This window comes from Stenella coeruleoalba, assembly GCF_951394435.1.
Source record: "Stenella coeruleoalba genome assembly, chromosome: 12".
Classification (NCBI taxonomy): domain Eukaryota; kingdom Metazoa; phylum Chordata; class Mammalia; order Artiodactyla; family Delphinidae; genus Stenella; species Stenella coeruleoalba.
The window spans coordinates 51,415,191-51,437,887 of NC_137158.1; the positions used below are offsets into that span (position 1 = coordinate 51,415,191).

At 35.9% G+C, this 22,697-nt stretch overlaps 1 long non-coding RNA gene across 1 annotated transcript in view; it reads right to left on the reverse strand.

The window, feature by feature from the left end:
* Window positions 1–3,479: 3,479 nt before the first annotated feature.
* The window catches only part of LOC307195587, a 129,111-nt gene continuing 109,893 nt past the window's right edge, over window positions 3,480–22,697 (reverse strand). The window contains exons 4-7 of the long non-coding RNA XR_013830870.1: window positions 17,378–17,478; window positions 14,161–14,293; window positions 5,701–5,823; window positions 3,480–3,780 (exon numbers count right to left, since the gene is read on the reverse strand). This is a non-coding gene — a long non-coding RNA (uncharacterized lncRNA). The remainder of the gene's footprint in view (window positions 3,781–5,700; window positions 5,824–14,160; window positions 14,294–17,377; window positions 17,479–22,697) is intronic.

Below are 22,697 nucleotides of genomic sequence, written 5' to 3' on the forward strand. Positions count from 1 at the left end.
AATTCATATCTGAAAACCTAGACCATTCATTAGAGCTCTGGACTTAAAAGCATATGAATCATCTCCCCGGTCAAACACCTGCTGTTTATAAAAATAGAAGTCTTATTTCATAATACCAAGAAAATACTGAATTCCAAGAAGAATGTTGGGTTTGTGCATACGAATATAATACCTGCCTGAAGCAGAATTAAGGGATATAATTCAAATATTCTATGAATTTAGAAAAGATCATTGCTTTTAAATTTACTCTATAAATTTGCGCTTTTAGACTACAAGTAACTGAAGAAATTAGGTAATATTTTTGTTAAACTATATATTAAGATACTGTGAGATAAATCAAGATAACTCCTCAAATCTTAGCCATGAAGAGGCATCCAGAATTTAGACATGGCTTTCCATTAAAGTGATTATGGAAGATTTCATAGAGGATATCCACTGAGGCTGAACTCTGAGCCATACATTCAATTGCCCATGGTTTTACCTAGGTATCTCCCAGGCATCTCAAACTCATCATGTCAAAAGCTGGCGCTTCATTTCCCCAGACTAAATCTTTGACCCTCTGCCAATCCTAATCTCACTGTATGGCATCAGCATCCACTTAATTGAAAACAAACAAACAAACAAAACCTGGGAGATATTTTTAACTCCTTTCTTTCAGCCCCCAAAACCAACCAAACATCTATTTTATCCAGTAAGTACGTGTATGTCCACCTACTTCTTTCCATCACCACTAACACCACTCTAATTAATGCCGCCATTATTTTTTACCTTCATTCTCACCAAAACCTCCTAACTAATCACCCTGCCTTCCATCTCATCGACCTCTACGTTCTCCATGTTATAGGCCAAAGTGAACTTACAAAAATGTGAACTGACTGTGTCGCTCTTCTACTTCATTTAGACCCGAAAAACTACATAAGCAAAGTAATTTCCAAGATATATTGTTATAAGGGTACTATAACACATTACTGACAGGGGATTTTTGCAGAAACTAATGTCTGCGGCCTTGATATGTCTCCAGTCAAAAATGTGATAATTATGTTTGAAAGTTATCTTGAAATCAGGAGCTTTGAAAGTGCCTCTAATTATGTGATTTTCTGGCCTTAAATAGTACTTGCTAGGAGCAAGTAATGACAACTCTTCGCTGTACCCTTTGTGCACTCTTGAATCGCGAATCGAGTGTCATTACTGATTGTCATCTTTTCTCTATTACATGTAAGCAATGCTGTTCAACCAATGACTATGTTCTATGTGAGTGCAGTGTGTTAGCATAAAGCAATAAATGAGCAAGACCCCCAAATCTTCTTAAATCAATACCACGCAGATGGTTAATACTCATTGTGTAGCAAAGATTCTAAGAAGTTGTTACAAAAGTTAATGATGATGTGATTTCTATTTACTGGAGGAAGAGCAGGCTCCTGAGTCCTTTGTAGAAAGTTGGTCTCTCTTTCCCTTTGGCATAGATTTTCTGTGCCCGGCAGAAATCAATTAATCTTTTCATGCCCAAGTTTATGCCTCTGTAAACTGAAGAAAGCCCTTGCTACCTACGCTCAGAAGAATGTTCTGATAAATAATGAAGTCATGTCTGAAAAGTACTATATAAAAACAAAGTATCGTTATGTTTTTCTTAAATCAGAATTAGCTTGTTTTCCAGTTTCTAAATAGCCTGTAATAACTGAAGGACAGTTCAATATTTTCTTGACCCTTTTTTCTGGGTTACTCAAGCAGCTCTTAGACGTGCTAACGTGCACATATAATACTACATACATTGTAAACTAGTTCACTCATAAACTAATGGTTTGCAAGTACAGTGCAGGATATTTCTGTTAAAAAGAAAATGAGAGGCATTTGCCTCATTTTCAATATTTTCCAAGCTAAGTAACCTGACTATCATCCCCTTTAATATGGTTAGATTCACTTTCTATAGTAAATGTACAAAAATCAGTTATTGGGGAAAAGCAAAAATGTGATGCCACTTTTTCTGACCAGTAAAGAAAACTTTGATCTTTCAAGCAATAGAATGTTCATTATTAGAGCACTGACATTTGGGGGAGCACCTGGAAGCTGATGAAGCAAATCTTAACTAAATAACCCATTGCTTAAAACAGCATCAATCTGACCTCCTCTTTTCACCATGAGATACTGTACCCATTTATAAAGTGCTTTTGGGTTGAGGTAAAGAACATTTTCTAATATTATGCAGTTTTTCACTGCCTCTGTGCAGTCCTCAATTATTTTTAGAGTTTGGGATATTGGGGAAAATGTTTTTTTTGGGTTTTGTACTTCACAAAATTCAATTAAATTCTAACTTTTGTGAAGCAAACTCACTCTTTCTTCATTCCAGGAACTGCAACAGAATTAGCTACGTTGAGCCTTTACGAAAATGTGTTCAGACAGGGAAAGGCACATAACAGATGTCTGATGTTTAGTAAAAGATGTATTGCTAAGATATATTTCATTATGATCATTTTCTTGAAGTTTTCTCATTGATTTCCTTTGAAATGGTCATTCGCATACTGCTCTTCCTGAATCAAATTTCTCATTTAAAAAAAATCTTTGCTAAAAGACTTTCCCCCTCTTTGAACAGGAAAAGGATATTCTTTTGGTTCTTCATTTCCTCTCTCCTTTCTTCCATTAACTGTGAAGAAATCTGAGTTCTGCAGAAGGGATCTTATCCTTAAGAAGATCAATCTCATGTTATTGGTAGCTTAACTGGTCTTGGTGGCAAAGACCAGGAAAAGGAAGAGAAACAAGGGGGTCTTAGTTTAACGCTAATATGAAAGAGGATGTGAACACTGAACTATGTTGTAGGACAGTGAAGGAAGACCTTCAACTTGGAGGTGAAGATGAGTAGGATAGAGACCTTCTATGTGATATCAAAAGCCTCTACCTTTATTGTGGAAGGAAGGGAGGACTAAGCATGCTTATCTTGAATTTGCCTACATAATCCAATCACTCTACACATGAGCTTCCTCCCCACTTACCAGAAGCCTCCTCACACCCAGGAACATATGCTTTCAATTGGGAAGTGCTTGCAAAAGACCACCTGCCAGCAAAGGGAATGTTTTCCCTCTCCCAGTGGGGGGCTTACAGACAGGTTTTCATGTAGTTAAATAGGAACGGAGAAGCCTGGAAGAATGATGTTACAGGCTAGCCTGCTTATGGAGATTTTCTTTTAAATAGAAAAGGGAAATGTATAAGATATTAAAATGATGGGTTTTATTCCCTTTATTGGTCCTCCAGCATAACTCTGAGTCCTTCCTTTCCCCACACTTCCTCTCCATATTTCTTTGTTCAGTCGTGTTTTTTGATATGACCCAATGGTTTTAACCAAATAAATAAAATATTTTCAAAGTTTCCATTTTGAGAGCTACTGCTCTAAAGCAAATACAAAACTCTGTGGTTGTGATTGTAGATGAAAAAAAATCCTACTGTTTATGCCATGACTATTATATAGTCACCAAAAGTGCAGAGGGAATCCTGGAGTCTATTGAAGAACTAGCAGCTGAAACATCTAGGTATTAAAATTAACCTTGAACACCAAATGGCAAACTTTTGCACAGAATGAGTAAAGTTGTTGTGGGGAAGGAGGAACTGAAGAGGAGGGGAATGAAGGCGGGAAGAAACCAAATGTCCTCAGAAGAGTTTAGGAAGGGGGCCATTCCTCACTTACCCTCCCGGTTTCTGCCATTTTCTTCTCACACATATTCAGTCATTCCAAGAAGTGTAAACAGATGCTGGGAGATTGAGTTCTGGGGTTTGATAAAACTTTCCTTTTTTCTGTTTTGAATGAAAGAAAAACCGGGATGAAGAAAGCTCAGCCACAATACTGGATGAAGTAAAAAGCTGTGTGTAAAGGGGTCACTACACATGTCATTTCGCAAAATCAATCTCACAATCAAATGGCTAGAGGGCGTGTTTCCTCCCTTGACATTTCTGAAGTCCTCCTCATCCCACCTTGGAGGGCTCTCTATTAATCTCACAAATCCAGGGAATGCAAACAAAATAACTTCCCCAGCAGCAATAGCCTTATCTGAGTGGACTAGCCCTCATGCAAACGCCACAGGCACATTCCACAAGGATGAAAGTGATCTTAGACACCCAGCTACAGTTGACAAAATCTAGGAGGCAGGTGACAAAGTGGTGACATGGTCAATGATGACAGACAAAAAGCAGTTCCAAGTTAATATCACACGCAGAGACTTGGGTCTGCTTCATTTTGTGTCACATTTTTATGTGGTAGAGACAAACTAAAATGAGGGGGAAAAAAAGGCTCATTCCATTGACCTTCCCTGTTGTGTAATAAGATTACAATGCAAAGGTTTTCTATCCATGGGAGGTCTTCAAGCATTTCACCACCCAGGAACCCAAAGTGAACTAGATGAACTCTGCTTAAAATAATAAGCTGAAGGTTCTGTTATTGCATTACCTCACCAGGCAAAAGGCAAGGGAAGAAACATGAATAAGGAAATAGGTAAACTTCCTATGCTTACTTTCTCAGGACATACTTCTCTTGAGAATTCATAGGCTAGCACTGTCTTACAATAACCTGCTTTAAAAGTAACATGATAGAAGCATGTGCAATTAATTCTTGTTTAGTGACTTGAGAACCATCTTTCAGTAAGACAGTATAGTCACTTCCCTGTCAAGGCAATCCCTGGTCTGTAAACCTGTAGGAAAGAAGGATGGAGAGGGTTCCAGAAGTATCCATTGCTTTCTGTTGTTTATTGTGTGAAAACCTATTTTTTACTGAGAGTTTTTGTTCTTTGTCTCAGAAGCTCCTTCTATGTGCACACCATGAAGTTCGTATCTTCTTACTTTACAAGGAGGGAAATAAAATCTTTTACTTTTGTCAAGGAAGTTAGCTTTTATGGAATTTACTTTCTTTTTTTTTTTTTAATAATGGTGCTTTTTAAAATTTGTTTATTTTTAATATCTTTATTGTAGTATAATCCCCTTACAATGTTGTGTTAGCCTCTGCTGTACAACAAAGTGAATCAGCTATATGTGTACATATATCCCCATGTCCCTTCCCTCTTGCGTCTCCCTCCCACCCTCCCTATCCCATCCCGTTAGGTGGTCACAAAGCACGGAGCTGATCTCCCTGTGCTATGCAGCTGCTTCCCACTAGCTATCTATTTTACATTTGGCAGTGTATATATGTCAATGCTACTCTTTCACTTCGTCCCAGTTTACCCTTTCCCCTCCCCGTGTACTCAAGTCCATGCTCTACCTCTGCATCTTTATTCCTGTCCTGCCCCTAGGTTCATCAGAACCTTTTTTTTTTTTTTAGATTCCATATATATGTGCTAGCATATGGTATTTGTTTTTCTTTCTGACTTACTTCACTGTAACATGAAAGCAGCCATAGACAGTATGTAAATAGATAGATGTGGATGTGTTCCAATAAAACTTTACAAAAACAAGTGGTGGCCCAGATTTAACCCATGAACTGTAGTTTGCTGACCCCTGATCTAAAAGATTGAGCAAGGCCCTGTCTAATCCAGCAATCATTTCCCATAGCATCATGTACGAGCCATAGTAAGCACTAAATTAGCTATCAGAGTACACTGATCTTAGGAAAATTATTAACCATTTCTGGGTTTCAGTCTTATTTACAAATTCACATGGAAACCTAATTAGATATCTTTGAGTGTTTTTGCAACTCTAAATTTTGGTTATGTCTTATCATATACCAACCTCTGTCTCAGAAGCTGCCTGCTACAATTTCTCTGAGCAATATATATAGAAAACACGCATCTCTTATAGTTGATATCATCTGAAGTATGGGAGCTGGTGATTCGACAAAGTCAATTATGAGTTCTGTTTAACAAATAATAATAAGGTAAGCCCATTTCATTTAAGCAGCACTTTTAGATACATATTCTCATATGATCCTTATTACAACTACGTTAGATAGCGAGAACAGATAGTATTTTCCTCCTCTTTCAAATAAGAAAATAGAGGATTAGAGAAATTAGGTGACTTACCCATTGTTTACATCTAAATGCACAGCTGAGCAGAGCATTAATGCCAGCCAGGTCCTGATTCAGAGTTCTTCAAACCGTGCCAGGCTAACATTTTTGAATTACTTCAAAAAATTTAAATATGACAATAAAGTGATGGAACAGCAGTACAAAAATGACTATTAAATTGCACCAGGTGTTTTGTAACAGAGTTCTGTAAAGTAGGAGAGCAAAATACATCACCACCACTGGAAACAACATACAATAAGGAAGCTACATACAGTGCCTGCAGCCCACACCAAAACACCAATCTCACACTCAAAAGTCTGAGGTGTTCAGACCAAGCAGAGCTTTCCTGTTCAGCTCCTGGTTATATAGATATCCCATTTTCACTTTCTAGGAGAAAGCAGAATGATAACATTTTTCATACCTCTCTAATTAAATTTCTTCAAAATAAAAATACATTTACAAATTGGATATTTTAAAAATTATATTTTCTCTTATTAAAGTTGGAGGTTTGGTCATTCCAGATGACAGCAAAAATATCAATTATTTCTGAAAAACTATATTTTTGCTGACTTAGTTTTCACTTTTTTTCTTCATGTTTTTCACACTCCATCTGGTCTTAAGTATTTGTCCTTTTCCTTTTTGCCAAGTTCAAAAAAAAGCACATGCATCACTCTGCATCTTTAAAGCATTTTACAAACACTACCAAATTAAAATTCTTCAGTGTTTAAAATTTAGCTCCTGCCTGTTTTTCTCATGAGCCTCTAAAATACCTCAGTAAGTGGTTTTCCTTTTGTTTGTTCTCAAAAAAAGACAAATTTTATTTCCATACTTAAACAAATATTACTTGTATTTCATTCAGCATGTATTAGAGCATGTGTCTAGTCCAGGATTTTAAGGGGGGAAAAAACATTAAGAAATGGCAAATCTGTTTTTTGTTTTTATTTTTCCTCTGAAGCTTAACTTTGATTTAGCACATTCTAGGTGTCAAACACTATGTGGCTACACTGTATCCTGAGACAGAGAAACAGAAGTGAGTCTCTCTGCCTTTTGGGAATTCAGGATTGTTGGGGAGACTAGACACATGAGTGGACCGCATTAAAGGCAGACCGTGATGAGTGCTAGAATGCAATCTAACAATGAGGGCGGCCAAGACGGCTGATACTTGCTAAGTCCTTATGGTGTGCAGGCAATTTCTAAAAGCTTTTCACACAACTGGGTTAATGCAACGAGCTACAGGAAACAACAAAGTACTGTGGAGTTATGTCGGCGGCAAAGTAGAAGTTAATTTCAACTGCTTAACTAGTATTTGGCCAAGTTTGTGAGCACTTTTCTTTTTTTTTGAATGCACCTTGTGGCATGCGGGATCTTAATTCCCCGACCAGGGATCAAACCCATGCCCCCTGCATTGGGAGCGAGGAGTCTTAACCACTGGACCATCAGGGAAGTCCCATGTGAGCGTTTTAAATTCTTCTCAAATCATTTTTCTTTCATTGCTCACACAACGGTCTTATCAGCTATCTTTACACCATATTTCTCATTTTTCCCCCTTTTATTTTTATATTCTACAAAAATCCCGTTATGGGCTGCACTGTGTCCCTCTCACATATTCGTATGGAAGCCCTAACCCCCGGTACCTCAGAATGTGATTGTATTTAGAGGCGGGGTCTCTAAAGATGTAATTAAGTTAAAATGAGTTCTATAGGATGGATTCTAATCTGATATGACTGGTGTCTTTATAAGAAGAGGAAATTTGGACACAGATGGGTACAGAGGGAAGACCACATGAAGATACAGGAGACGGTAGCTTCCTGCAAGCCAAGGAGAGAGGTCTCAGAAGGAAACCAACTCTATTGACACTTTGATTTCAGACTTCCAGCCTCCAGAACTGTGAGAAAAGAAATTTCTATTGTTTAAGCCACCCAGTCTCTGGTACTTTGTTATGGCAGACCTACCAAACTCATCCACCCTGAAGTGTGTGCATTTCTCACATGATTTTTCATCATATTTACTTCTATTTTATTTATGCCTTGTATTTTTCAAGTAATCCTTTGTAAAAAGGGCACAATATCTAAAAGCCAAATCAAAGGGTGAGAAAGCAGGTGCACGATGGCACTACCTGGGCCACCAACACACTGAGTAAACTTCACCCAGTCACAGAGGAGGGGTGCTCAGAGTCACTAGTGATGCATTCACCTCTAGATGCACATTCTCAGCCCTGATGGTAGAAAAACAAACATATTTGTCCCCTAAAAAGTTTAAATAACAAATAAAGTTCACGTCATCATGAGAAAGCATTTATTTAGTGGGGAAAAGAGATCAGACGGTCTCGCCGTTTTCCAACTCAATTATAAATGATAATTCATACAATTTTTGAGACTGTATGCACTTTTCTAAAACATTAATATCAGTTGTCAGAGGGGCCTGGGCCAGGAAAATAAATATTTTAAGAAAGTATATATAGCCTAGAAAATTGTTATTAGGGTTATTTTTGAATTCTGAGCACTCATTGGGGTGGGAGGGAACTATTAGAAGCCATTCTTATTTTCTTTGACTCTTGGAGGTCTGATAGAGCTTCCAAGGGCTTCAAATTAAACACCCTCATAATAGCCTAGATTCTGAGATTTGGGCCAGAAGAGAAAAAAAAGCAGAATGACTGTTCAGGACTTAGAGGTTTCAGTAATGACCAATATTAAATTACATATTCCTACCATCTCTCCCTGAAAACTTGCCTGGCACAGAATACTACAGTCCTAAACATGCCCTAAAGGAACCACTTCTTTTGTCCCACAACTTTTACTCACCTGGAACCTTTTAGCTAGATTCTGCCTCTCCTCTCTTTCTTTTTTTTATTCTCCTGGAGAATATATTTTAATTACCATTAATTTTAAACCTATTTTTGAACTATAATAAGCTTCAGAAAAGTACATACATTTGAAATTTATCTTTTGGAAATTAATTATCGGTTTAATTTAGGCTTACAAATGTACTGCTCTGCAGTTTATTGCTTTCTTACAATTTTTCGCTCTCTGTGTTGTTCTTGTTTCACTTTTCATTTCTGACAATTATATGTATTTTTTAAATCTTGGTTATATTTGCTAAAGTAACTTATTATTCTTTTCAAAGTACTGGGTTTTGTTTTTACTTATCCATTTTTAAAGTTTAGAGTTAGTTGTTTTGTGCTTTCATTTATATTAATCACTTTCTTCTGTTTTCTGTTTTGTTTTCCTAGATTCTTGTCTTAAAAGCAAAGATCATTTATTTTCAATCTTCTTTTCAAATAGACACATTTAAGTTTATATCTTTTCTTCTCAGTCTTGCTTCAGTCATATTCCACTAGTTTTGTTACGTAGCACTTTTCATTTATTTATTCAGCTCCAAATAGTTTATAAGTTCCACATTGATTTTCACTTTAATAATTATTTGCAGTTGTGTGTATGTGTGTGTGTGCTTAATTTCCTGGTATATGGGGATTTTTTTTGAATAGTGGAATTTCTTGTAATTGTTGATGCGTAAGTAAATGGAGCCTGTATAATATCACCTTTATGGAATTTGCTGACATTCCCATTGTGGTCTAGCGCATGCTAAATTTTTGTGGCTGTAGCCTGTGTGCTTGAAAATGACATGTAGTTTTCTTGGTATGGTGGAGGCTTCTTTGTGTAGCTATTCAATCAGGCTTGTTAAGTGCATTACACAACTCCTCCATATCCCTCTTTATTAGCGGGTGGTTTCTCGGTTGGTTCCTGAGAGAGAGATGTTCAGCCTCTCGCTGTGATTGTGAATTTGCCCATTTTCCTTTGTGGGGCTAACAGTATTTGCTTTATACATTCCCCTTTGTGCTACTCCAGCTCACTGTTGTGTTGGCTGCCCTGGGCTCTGTGGCCCCTGGTGTCACTTACTGACGTCATGAAGATGCCTTGCTCTTTCTCACCTTTTAAGGCAGAACTTTCTCTTGCACATTTTGCATTCTCTTTTCTCTTTTCAGTTTGACCTTCTGCTGTCAGGGTTTCCTTCCATGTTCTAGTCCCTTGAGAGTTCTCTTTCTTGTTTTTGAGAATTCAGCCTGTAAAATATTCTTTTCTAACTTCCACATGGATTTCGGTGGAAGAGGTGTGAAAAGAGGCTAAATAAAGCAAGTGTTCAGTTCTATCCTCTCGAGATTAAGCTTAAGAGTGACTCTAAAATGCCTTTGATTGTCTTTCCCTTCCATTACCCCAGACTCCCCTCTGATCATGCCACCCCTTGTCCCAACTTTCCAACCCCACCAATCTTGTTTTAGTTTCTCAATGCAGAAAGCTCTTTCCTGACTCAGGACTTTTACACATCAGTTTTCTCTGCATGGAATTACCATTTTCCCCTTGATTTACCTACTGACCACACTTACCCTTCAAGAATCAGGTTGAATAGCACTTACTCAGACCCTTCTTAAACAATTCAAATTAAATCGGGCCATTCAGTTCTACTTTCTTACAGTACCTGTACTTTTTTTTTTCTTTTACTGTACTTTTTCGAGTAGAGTACACTCCAGAATCATATATTTTTAAAATCGGATTATTTACCTTTTTGGTTTTTCTTCCAAATTAATTTCAAATTCTAATTGGACAGAGACTATGTCTATTTTCTTTTTTTTTTTCTATGTTTTCCTCATTGTTTCCCCATTACTGAGACAGTACTAGGAATACAGTTAGTGTTAAAAAATTTGTTGAATGGATGAATGAATACTAGCCCCAAGTAGTTGCAGGTTGAAAACTGAGTATACAAAGATTATAAGCACTAATATAAAGTTAAAATTCCATATAGATATGACACATTCCATCTTAAAGAAATGTATCTATTATGATTAAGAAAACCATAATAGCTATAAGTTATAATGTTCTAGCCATTTTATGTTCATTATAGTTAAACTTTACAATAATATTGAAATTTACAGATGAGAAAATTGAAGATTAGGAAAATCGAATAACTTACTCAACATCAAGTTATTTATAATAGCAGAGCTAAGATTCAAAACCAGATGTGTTTATTTCTAAAGTTCGTCCTTTCTTTCCACTATCATTCCATGCACCGTTTTGCAACATTTGGTAATCTAAGAAATCCTAATAATTTCATTAGAAAAAAAATTATTTTAAGGAAACTAAAGTGACATTTCCAGCTTTGAACTTGATCTAAAGTAAGACAGATATAAAAGGTAGTAACCAATTTGATTTTTTTTCAAATTTTATACAACTAAAGAAATATTCAAAAGATCCCTTCAGACTAGGTCTTTAGATTCTTGAGGCAGAACCTCTCTAAATCTTGAGTTCAATTTTACCAAAGTGAATAGGCATGACCCCAGGATTTAATGGGAATGTGGGAGTACCAGTTTCTACTTCTCTGTTAAGGCCATGTGGTTGGGATCCAATTAATACTTTCCTCAGTTGAACTCTGCCATGCATTAAGATAACAACTCAAGTCAGTTCAGGCCATTCAGTTATTTCACACAAAGTTGACAAAAACATTTGGACAATTATTCAAACATCTGGATGATTGATTAAATCTTTGACTGAACTAATGGAACACTTGGGCATCCTAAAAACAAACAAGAGATATCTCTCCTTGACTCTCCAAGACCGAAATGGGAAAATCAGTATTTGTCCTTAAGACTTTTCTTCACCTAATATTCTAAATGTGTCTTATAAGGAGATGAACATTGTGTGTGTGTGTGTGTGTGCACACATGTCTGTATTTTTTACATTCCTATTATCCCTAGAGAGGTTTCGTTTACTTAGTTTCTGTGACTGAATATCAAAACAAAAGTGAAGAGAACAACTTGGAAAGAATTTTATAAAACAATAGATTCACTCCACCCTTATTACAACATTATTTTTATTTAGCCAATTTTTAAAAATAGTTTTGCAATAGAAGCAATTAAGAAAGGTATAAAAACCTATAACCTACTAGATTATAAAAATACAGAAAGAAACATCTCAACAATATTTAATACATCAATGTGAAATATAGCCATGTATGAAAAATGTTAAATGCCAACCCCATTAAATAAATGTATAAAAGGAGAGAGAAACCGAATATACCTTTGAAAGAGAGTCTTATATGAAACCCCAAAACACCTCAATTACTACAATAATACACACTGACAAAAAGCTCACAATATAAGAATTATTAATTGTCAAACTTTTTTTTATATTTAATTAAAATAATTTATATTTTGTTTTTCTAAATTACTAATTTCGTAAATTTGTTTCATTTACTTTTTTCCATTTTTATTCACTTTTGAAGATGCTCACTCTCAGTATAAAGAAAGCTATCATATCTTCTCCATGTGGGGCATACGTGAAAAGTATTCACTGATGTTTGTTGGAAACAAATAGAACAAAGCATAAACTGGCAGTTAAGATCATGGACCATAGTACTGATCCATCTAAATCACAAATGCAAAAGACACATAATCCATTACATACAAAACTGCTTCCAATTTCTATTTGGAGAGTTTTTTGCATCAGAAAAATAACCTGTCTGTGCCTCTGTTTGCCTCACTGACAAAAGAAAATAATAACAATGATGCAATAAGGTCATTCTGAAAATAAATTAGATAGTACACACAAAACAACAGTACTGACACAGAGAAGATGCTCAAAACCATTAGGAAGAAAAATAATTCACTGGTGTATTTTTAGTATCAGGTTTATAAATGGAGTTCTATGATCATTTCTTTAATGAAAGGTCCAGTGTACCTAGAGCCATCTTTTTCACAGACACAAGAACAGACGAAAATTAGACCAAAGACCAAAGTCAAGGAAGAAGATGCAAGGGATAAAGTACAGGGAACATTGCATTGTTTTCTGTAGTGCTAAGGGACTATAAGGAAAAGACACTAGTCTCTCATGGGTTACCATGAACATTTTACAAACTCATTCTTAAGGCCTTGAAATCTTGTTTTCAACCTCACAATTTATGCCATGAATCTCAAAGATCATTAAAAATCAACCTAATCTTGGGTTTCATCTTCAATGCTCCCCTCCCGTTGCCCCCCACTCAGAATTTGCCAATGCAGAACAGCCTCTGCCTCTCTTCCTTCCTTTTGCTTTAGGTAATATGACAACGTATTAATTTTGTTTTCCTTTATTCCTTTCTCCTCCCACTATTCTTTCTCCTTCAATGTCCTTTTCCTCTTTTTTCATGCCTGTTTTGGACATTTTTCAAGATTTTTTTACACTAGATAAATGAAATGCTATATATGAAATACCAAACCCAGGCTCTAATATATAAAAAGTGATCAAAAAATGTAAGTTCTTTTTGTTCTCATATGCTCTTCTTTTCCCAGTGATACCATCTGTGCTCATGGCTTTAATAATCAGTTCCACATAGATGAGGCCTACATTTCTGTCTTCTACTGACTTTTTCTCCTCAGATTTACTTCTCTTCCTACCTGGACCAGCTGTTAAACCTCAATTCTTCCTTTCCTTGCCCTTGTCCACATACCACTCCTCACAACTTCTGTGCAAGTCTTCCGACTTCTTGTGGTACTGGCTATATTTTGATCATTCACGAATTATCAGAGGTGACTTTCACTCTTTGTTTTCACCTATAAAAGTCACTAGGTCCTGGAGGATCTTAGTGTCTATCACACTCATGTTCTCTTCTAAATTCTCAACTTACTAGTTCAAAACTGTAAGCATTCAAAACTGGGCAATTGCTCATAGATGGAACAACTTCTCATTCCAAATCTATGCTTCTAAAATTTTGTTGCCATTAATACTACTTTAATCTTTCTATAAATGTGGCACGTTTCTTTGATTATGCCAATTCTTTTTTAAAAAACACTTTAAAAATTCTCCCAAATACAAACTCAATACCTTTTGTAGAATTTATCAGCTCATGTTTATAGACTTATTTTTGATAATTTTAATTCTTCCACTGCATTATAATAAAACTGTTATTAAGAGTTCCCTGGTTCTGCGTTGTTCTTTTTTACCCTGTATTTCCCTCCATGTGAGATTATTTTCCCCAATCATCATCACTGATTGACATTGAACCTATAATTCAAGGCTTAGTGTATGTACCATTTTCTTCAGTGAGTGACCTTATTTGATTCTCAGGCTTAGACAGCAGGGAACATTTATAACACAGCTTTTTGTTATTCACAGCTTCTACCACAACGCCTTCCACCTTGTAAGGAACTACTACCAACCTGATGAATGTAGGGACACGTCTGTCCTTCTTGGCTTCATGCAATTGTTATCCTGTGTGCTCTAGAATAAAGCCCATAAACATGTCTTTCATATTTCATTTCTCCACAGTTCCCAGGAATATACCAGAAACATCTAAAAGAAAGAGAAAGAATTTTATTTGATTGTTGGTTTTGAAGACAGCAGACAGTTACCTCTCACAGATAGAAATATGAAATGACAACTAGCTGTGGTCAGAATGAGCCATGCCCAGAGGTCTAATTTGAGTTATCAGAAATGCAATTTCAGCAACAGGAGCAAGAACCACTGTAACCACCACAAGATTTGAGCAAAATATGATAGGTCTTGCACTCATAATAGCCCAGCACTTGTGATAAAGAAAAATCTAAACAGAGGCCAAGAAGAGAAATGGTCAGAAGAGAGAAAAGAGTCACTTGGTGTTGCTGATGGAGGGTTTCTGAACTGTAGCTGGTGCTAAAAGGGGCTTAAACACTCACCTCTGCCCTTCAAGACCAGATTTACTAGTATTTTTTCCGCAGCTGTAGAGATGAATGAGGTGAATGTACAGGGGGGAAAAAGATTTTCCTTTTCTGGCACACTTAATACAAATGCTACCACAATGCCTTGATAGTAATTTAGCGAAGTGTCTCCACCCACTCTTATCTTGGTGATAAGAGGCTTTTATGAGGTGATTGATATGGACTGCAGTATTTATTTTCTTAGTATTAATTTTTTTCATTCACTTCCTTTTTTATTCTCCTCGGGTAGTATTTAGTTCCTGATCAGTTCTACAGAAATACCAGCTTGAGAAATAGTTTACTGAAAATGAGTTTTAGCAAAAGTATTCCCTGGATCAAATCCCAGCTCCTTAATTAGGGTAATAATAAAGATAATGATAAACAAAATGAAAAGAATATATAAACAGAAATTATACCAGCTTCTATTTGTTGAACACTTACTTTGCATCAGTCACTGTGCTGAGGACTGTGTATTTTTTTTCTTATTTACTTTTTATTTCAGGCCTGTGAGGCAGGTGAGGAAACTTTAGCTCCAAAAAAAGTTTTGGCCCCAAACTGTGTGAGTGCAAAGCCCATATTCTTCATCCCTGGGGTTTGCCATTCTGACTCTACATTTGTCCCTTAATTAACTTTTCTGAACCTCAGTCACATTGTAAAGCACGGTCTAACCATAAATCTTGTTGTCATTCTGAATTTTGTGCATGGGATTTAAATTTAAGATATTTTACTCCATATTTGAGAATTTCTCAACTTTTTACCTCACTGTACTGTTTAGTCCTGGATTATATTTGATACTCATGAGCAATAACAAAAGTAAAATAAAATGCAAGTTATTGGCTCCAAAAAAAAGGTTACTTAACTGAACTTTTTAAAGCACTTAAGTAAACTTAAAACTTTCTAGGACCATATAAATATTCTATTAATATGTACTCATAAAGTTTACAAATTCAGAGAAAAAAATTTCTTTTGGAAGGGGAAGTTTCTCATTAGCAATATTTAGTCAGAATCATAATTTGAATTCTAAGACTAATTAAGACTGTTTTGGTAGTTAATTTCATGTGCCAACTTGCTTGAGCCTCAGTGCCCAGATATTTGGTCAAACATTACTCTGGGTGTTTCTGTGAGGGTGTTTTTGTATGATATTTACATTAAAAAACATGGACTTTGAGTAAAGCAGGTTGCCCTTCATTATGTAGGTGGGTCTCATTCAATCAGTTGAAGGCTTGACTCAACCAAAAGTGTGACCTCCTCCCCATGACCTCCACCCATTACATGTGCAATGTAATCGGCAAATTACCTTTCTGATTTTACAGCAAACTGCCTTTGGACTTGAACCACAAGTCCTTCCTGAGTTTCCAGGCTGCTTTCCTCCCCCATCAGATTTTGCACTCACCAAGCCTCCAGAGTCACATGAGCCAGTTCCTTAAAAAAATCTCTCTCTCTCCCTCTCTCTCTCTCTCTCTCTCCTTCTCCATATATGTACAATATCTTGTTGGTTCTGTTCTGTTTCTCTGGAGAACTCTGACTAGTACAGGCTGTTGGAGCAACTTGAGGAAAAATTTCATGATTATTTTGAAATTTTGAAATGAAAAGTCTTATTGAATTAGAAATCATTTTGCATTACCATCAGAAATTTTGAGGTGATGCTGATCAATGAAAGAAAAGAAAGAGCTGTTAGGTTTAAGAAGAATTGAGTATAATAAGGACCATGTAAGTAGCTCAAGTTATCCAAATTCTGGTTAATGATGAGAAAGTCATTTTCATCAATATAAAAAGAGTGTTTAACACATCTCTGTCATTAGCTACTTTTTGTGAGACCAATGTTTCTTACAGATTGATCTGTCAAGATTTCAGAGAGGTCATCATTAAAAAGTCTTGATTAGAAATTTGGTGAAGCCACTTAAGACATAAATTTTAACATAAAAGTTGTAATCTGTTTACAGATTTAAAAATTTTAGTAGAAAAAATTTAAAATATTTTATTTGAAAGATTTATACAAGTAAAACTATTTAGTTTCTTCCCTAACACTTTGTATTTTATTTTTCTTATTGTAATTATGACCTAGATAAAATGTAATGATTTTTTTTAAAAGTCCAGTATCAGTGTAGACTCTTCAAATCCCTCCACTTCAGGGTATTCCTGTGAGCCACTTAAGTATTATGATTTTAATGTGTTGTAACATTAAAAATGTTGGAAGCTGGGTTAAAAAAACCCTGGACTTTCTTCTAAAAGCAATAAAGAATCACTGAACTTTATAAAACCCAAAGGGCATTAGAGATTTGCCCATAATTCTGCTCACCACACTGTATCTAGGTGGCTTTGAGGTTTTATTCCAGGAAGTACTTTACATATGTTTCATGCTTCAAAAAGCTTTCAGATACAATAGCCTCATTGTAATGAACAAGAGGAAGCAAGATTAGATACGTGGAGACCTTTTGGAAGGTTGTTGTAATAACCCAGATGAGAGATGATGTAGTCTGAATCAGGGTAGTGACGGTGGTGATGGGGAAAGGTAGAAAGCTTTGGGAGATGTTTGCTAATTAGAATCAATAGGATTTCTAATTGATTTGATGTGAGGAGTTACAAACAAGGAAGGAGGAATCCAATTTCTGGCTTGAGTAACACAAATCGGCAACAGTCTATAAGAAGAGTTCCATATTATCTGACTGTGGTGTAGAATGACACTTACACTAGTCCTCACCTCCTTCATTCTCAGAGCTTGGTGGTGACCCTCAGGTCCTTTCTCAAAGAAATCAAGGAACAAACGAAGATCATTAGCTCTTTAATATTTTCTCCATTGACCTAAAAAGAATAAGAATAGTTTTTGACTTTCTCACAAATTCCCATAGATCTTCCCAGAATTCTGGATCACGTAGAGGGATTACCCTTTAAGACTATCAGAGATAAATGTAGGCAAATATATTGTGTTTCCGGATCTAAGCTGTATTTTACTTAAGTGAAAGCCTACCCCTTAATTATTCCCACCTACCTCCATCACATTTTGTATTGTGTTCAGTTAAGGAACTGGAGGGATCCACTGTGCCCTTGCGGATGCCCTCTTCAGGAAAGACAAAGATATTAGGTAGTCAGCAAAGAAGTAAATCAGAGCACATTCAAAATGCAGGGACATTGGAAACCACTTCCATCCCCTTTATTTTATAGGCAGGAGAATTGTGGCCCAGAGGTAAGGTACAACGGGCTGAGGCCAGAGGATGATACAGGACAGAAAGTGAAAGAAGTTTACTAGAAACATAAAAGTAACATAAAAGGGATTTAATAAGTCAGATCAATTCATCCATCTTAACAACTGCAATATTTCACCAAAGTTAAGACACCATCAGTTGTAAGGCATGAAAAAAACTACCAATTAAATTACAATAGGGTGCTAACATACCATCATTGTAAGATATATCCCAAATTCAGATTTGTTAGTATTAAAAATAAATAGTTGTCTTCAGATTGATAGGCCCCGAAAGCCAAGATGTCAAGAAAAATTTCTATAGTAGATGGTTGCATTTTTACCCTTCTTTTAAAAGTCAAGAGTCTTCTAAGCACTAAGATACACAATCAGAAATTGTATACAACTTAATCCTTTAAACATTCTAATATTTTCTTGTATTATAGAAAAATGAACTCACAAGTCTATGTTTGGGCTCATTCAGAATTTTAGTTACAAGAAAAAATTATAATGATAATGATAATTATATAAGTTTTCACATGCAATGACTATAAATTCTGCCATATTTTGGAAGGGGTCACAAACCACAGAAGTTCTGCAGTCTGCTTTATTTCAAAGTTTACAGCATCAGTTAGGACAAGTCTAAGTAACTCTGGAGGCACTTGGATGGTACAACATGCTCACTGATTTTTTATTTCGTAAGCATCTCTTTACACATGAGTCATTAGATGAATTTCTCGTTCTAAGTAAATGTAATGAATTATTATTGCCATAAAATTTTAAGTCAAAATTGGGAAATGAAAGCACATGCTCTATATTAGAAGAAAAAGGAAATAAGAAGGTATGGGGTGTGGTGAAATGCATACCCAAACAGGTAAATGTTATCCAGCCTTCTTAAGTCAGAAATTTTTTTTTTCATTAATTTATTTTTGGCTGTGTTGGGTCTTCGTTTCTGTGTGAGGGCTTTCTCTAGTTGCAGCGAGCGGGGTCCACTGCCACTCTTCATCACGGTGCGCGGGCCTCTCACTGTTGCGGTCTCTCTTGTTGCGGAGCACAGGCTCCAGACGCACAGGCTCAGTAGTTGTGGCTCACGGGCTTAGTTGCTCCGTGGCATGTGGGATCTTCCCAGACCAGGGTTCGAACCCGTGTCCTCTGCATTGGCAGGTAGATCCTCAACCACTGCGCCACCAGGGAAGCCCAGAATTTTCTTTTCTTTTGCAGTCAGATTCTTGCATGATATGTATGGAATAACTTTTTCAGGGGTGTAATTAGAAATGAAACATTAAACACACCTTCCTGCAACATGGCATGACTTCCACCTAAGAAAAGTAGCATAACACAGTGTAGGTTTTGCTTCAAGTAACCAGATCACGTGACTCTTCCAACAGCTTAATATGGTTGGGCAAAGCATATCTTAGATTTGTCATAAGAGATTATCATTTGTCTGCTCACCACACTGTGTCTAGGTGGTCTTTGGGTTTCAATGCTGAAAAGCATTCTTCTTATATTTCAGAATTTAAGAGCTTTTGCAAACATCAACCTCATTGCATTCTTAGGAGGAACATGTACTAAAACTCAGAAAATTATATAGATTTTTTTTTTCTTTTAAATTTTTATTTAATTTATTTAAACTAAAAAAACACAAAACCGAAAACCAAAAACCAAAAAAAACCCAAAAACAACCCAGTTCACTCATTTCTCCCATCTCTCACTCCCTGCTTCTTGCAACCAAAGATCTATTCTCTGTATCTATGAGCTTCTTTTTTTTTTTTTAGATTCCACATACAAGAGAAATCATAGAGTATTTGTCTTTCTCTTTCTGACTTATTTCGCTTAGCATAATGCTCTCAAAGTTCACCCATGTTGTTGCAAAAGGAAAGATTTCATTCTTTTTTATGGCTGAATAAGGTTCCACTGTATATATGTACCACAATTTTTTTATCCATTTATCCATCAATGGACACAGGTAGTTTCCAAATCTTGGCTATTGTAAATAATGCTACAATGAACATGGGGATGTATACATCTTTTCAAGTAGTGTTTTCACTGTCTTTGGATAAATACCCAGAAGTGGAATTGCTGGATTTATACAGCAATTCTATTTTTAATTTTTTGAGGAACCTCCATATTGCTTTCCATAGTGTTTGTAGCAATTTATATTTCCACCACCAGTGTACAAGGATCCCCTTTTCTCCACATCCTTGCCAACATTTGTTATTTGTGTTCTTTTTGATTATAGCCATTCTAATCATGTAAGGTGATAATCATGTAAGGTGTAAGGTGATATCTCATTGTGGTTTTGATTTGCATTTACCTGATGATTAGCGTTGCTGAGCATCTTTTCATGTACCTGTTGACCACTGCATTTCCTCTTTGGAAAAATGTCTATTCAGTTCTTCTGCCCATTTTTTAAATAGGGTTGTTCGTTTGTTTTTGATGTTGAGTTGTATGAGCTATTTATAGATGTTGGCTATTAACCCCTTACCAGTCATATGAATTGCAAATATTTTCTCCCATTCAGTAGGTTGTCTTTTCATTTTGTTGATGGTTTCCTTTGCTATGCAAAAGCTTTCATGTTTAATTAGGTTCCATTTGTTTATTTTTGCTTTTGTTTCTTTTGCTTTAGCAGACAGATTCAAAAAAATATTGCTACAATTTATGTCAAAGAGTGTTCTGCCTACATTTTCTTCTAAGAGATTTATGATTTCTGGTCTTACATTTAGGTCTTTAATTCATTTTGAGTTTATTATTGTATATGGGGTGAGAAAATGTTCTAATTTCATTTTTTACGTGTAGCTGTCCAGTTTTCCTAGCACCACTTATTGAAGAGACTGTCTTTTCTCCATTATATATCCTTGCCTCCTTTGTCATAGATTAATCGACCATAGGTTAGTAAATTTATTCCTGTGCTCTGTATTATGTACCATTGATCTATGTGTCTGTTTTTGTACCTGTACCATACTGTTTTGATTACTGTAGTTTTGCAGTACAGTATGAAGTCATGGAGTGTTATACCTCCAGCTTTATTCTTTTTTCTCAAAAGTGCTTTGGCTCTTCAGGGTCTTTTGTGGTTCCATATAAATTTTAGAATTATTATAATAATTATATATTATAATAATTATAATATAACAAATATAATAAGGAGTATTTTATTGAATTCTTTGGTCAATGAATGTTGGCAAACCCTGTGAGCTTCATGGTATAACCTAGAAGAGGGCAATGAGAAAACTGATGACCTGCAGAACTAGTCAGGCCCCTTTTTGATTGACTGGACTGAAAAACCATTCAGGTTTTATTATACTTCACACTCTGCCTCTTTCTTGGAGCCCTGGGGCATTTGTCATATAACAGTATTCACATGTGTATTCACTATTCACATTTTAAGATTCTGAAAAAGCAACAGCACTTCAAACCAACGCTCCAACTCAACAACTATTCTCAGTCATTGATGCCAGTGAAGGTTGGTTTATGGAGTGAGCTTAGAGTCTTTTACATCAATGTGTGTATATGAGAATCAAGACTAGTGGTCGTGGACAACTTTGAAACATCATATTTAGCAGTTTAATGACTTTAGAGTTTGTGTGGGTGTGTCATCTTAATTTTGGGGTATTTCAATTAACTTCAAAGAAAGGGATGAGATTTTTCAACCTATTGAAAGGAGACATGGGCTAAAGAGTTGAGAAACACATTTCCTATTTTATACGGGCATAGGATTAAGTCCAGTTATTTTCCAGTCTACAAGGGTGAGTGGAGATGGAGCACAGATTGTTGAAGTGTACGCGGTATTGCAGTTACAGCGAGAAAGGCTGAGCCAAGGTGAGGAAGGCTGAGCCACTCTGGCCTCCTGGCCATGCTTCTTAGGTCATTTTGGTCTCTAGTAGAGTATTGTTGCACGTCACACAGCTTCTCCTTTCATGTATTGAACTAATAATTCTAAAGGAATTTAATTAAAATAAATTAAATTCCTTTAGAAGTATTCAGTTGAAATAAATTAAATTTCTAAGTGCAGAATTATAAATACCACATTCATCTTGAATACTCACCATGCAGGCCACTTCATACTCAGGGCTATAGACAGTGCTCCTGAGCTTGGTCCTCAGGGAGCTCACTAGGAAACGTAGGACATGATGGAAATAAAGACCGAGACCTAGACAGGTACAAGTACAATACCATACCCTTGGCTCATGTAAAGTATATAATAGACCTGAAGCTGGAAGAAGTATTTGTTAAAATATACACTCACTTCTGGACTTCAGTAATAAGAAGAAAAGAGTGAAAGCATAGAGAATTGCTTCAACATATAGAAAGAGGCGTCAACAGGTTTTGCAAAAGGCTTGTAAGACAGTTTTTTAAAAGTATATTTTAGCTCATAAAGTTATTTTACATATGTTTATAGAGAAATATAAAAATAATTTTAGGTCAGATATTCATGGACAAATATATTTAATTAAGTGAGTATTTTATTATAATTTGGGCTGAAGATGATGTTATTTTAGTTTTTGTGAGTGACTGCAGGAATAACTTCAACCACTTACGGGATGATAGTAAGGAATAATCACAAATTATTGCAGATCTAATGGCATACAACTGATAGCATTTTCCAAACTTGTGACCTAAGCTATGTATCTGTGAGTGGCAGATAAGTATCTCACATTTTTACTTCAAAAGTTCTTCAGACAGAATAGTGTTTTTCAAGGGTCCTTAGCAGTAGAATCAGTAGTTAAAATCCATATCCTTTGTATCACACTATCAGGAAGAGAATAATTTATGGCTAGACATCCTGAACTGCAAGTCAGGTTCCTTCCAGACACATCTGTGAGCCAAATAAAAATGTAAAGAATTT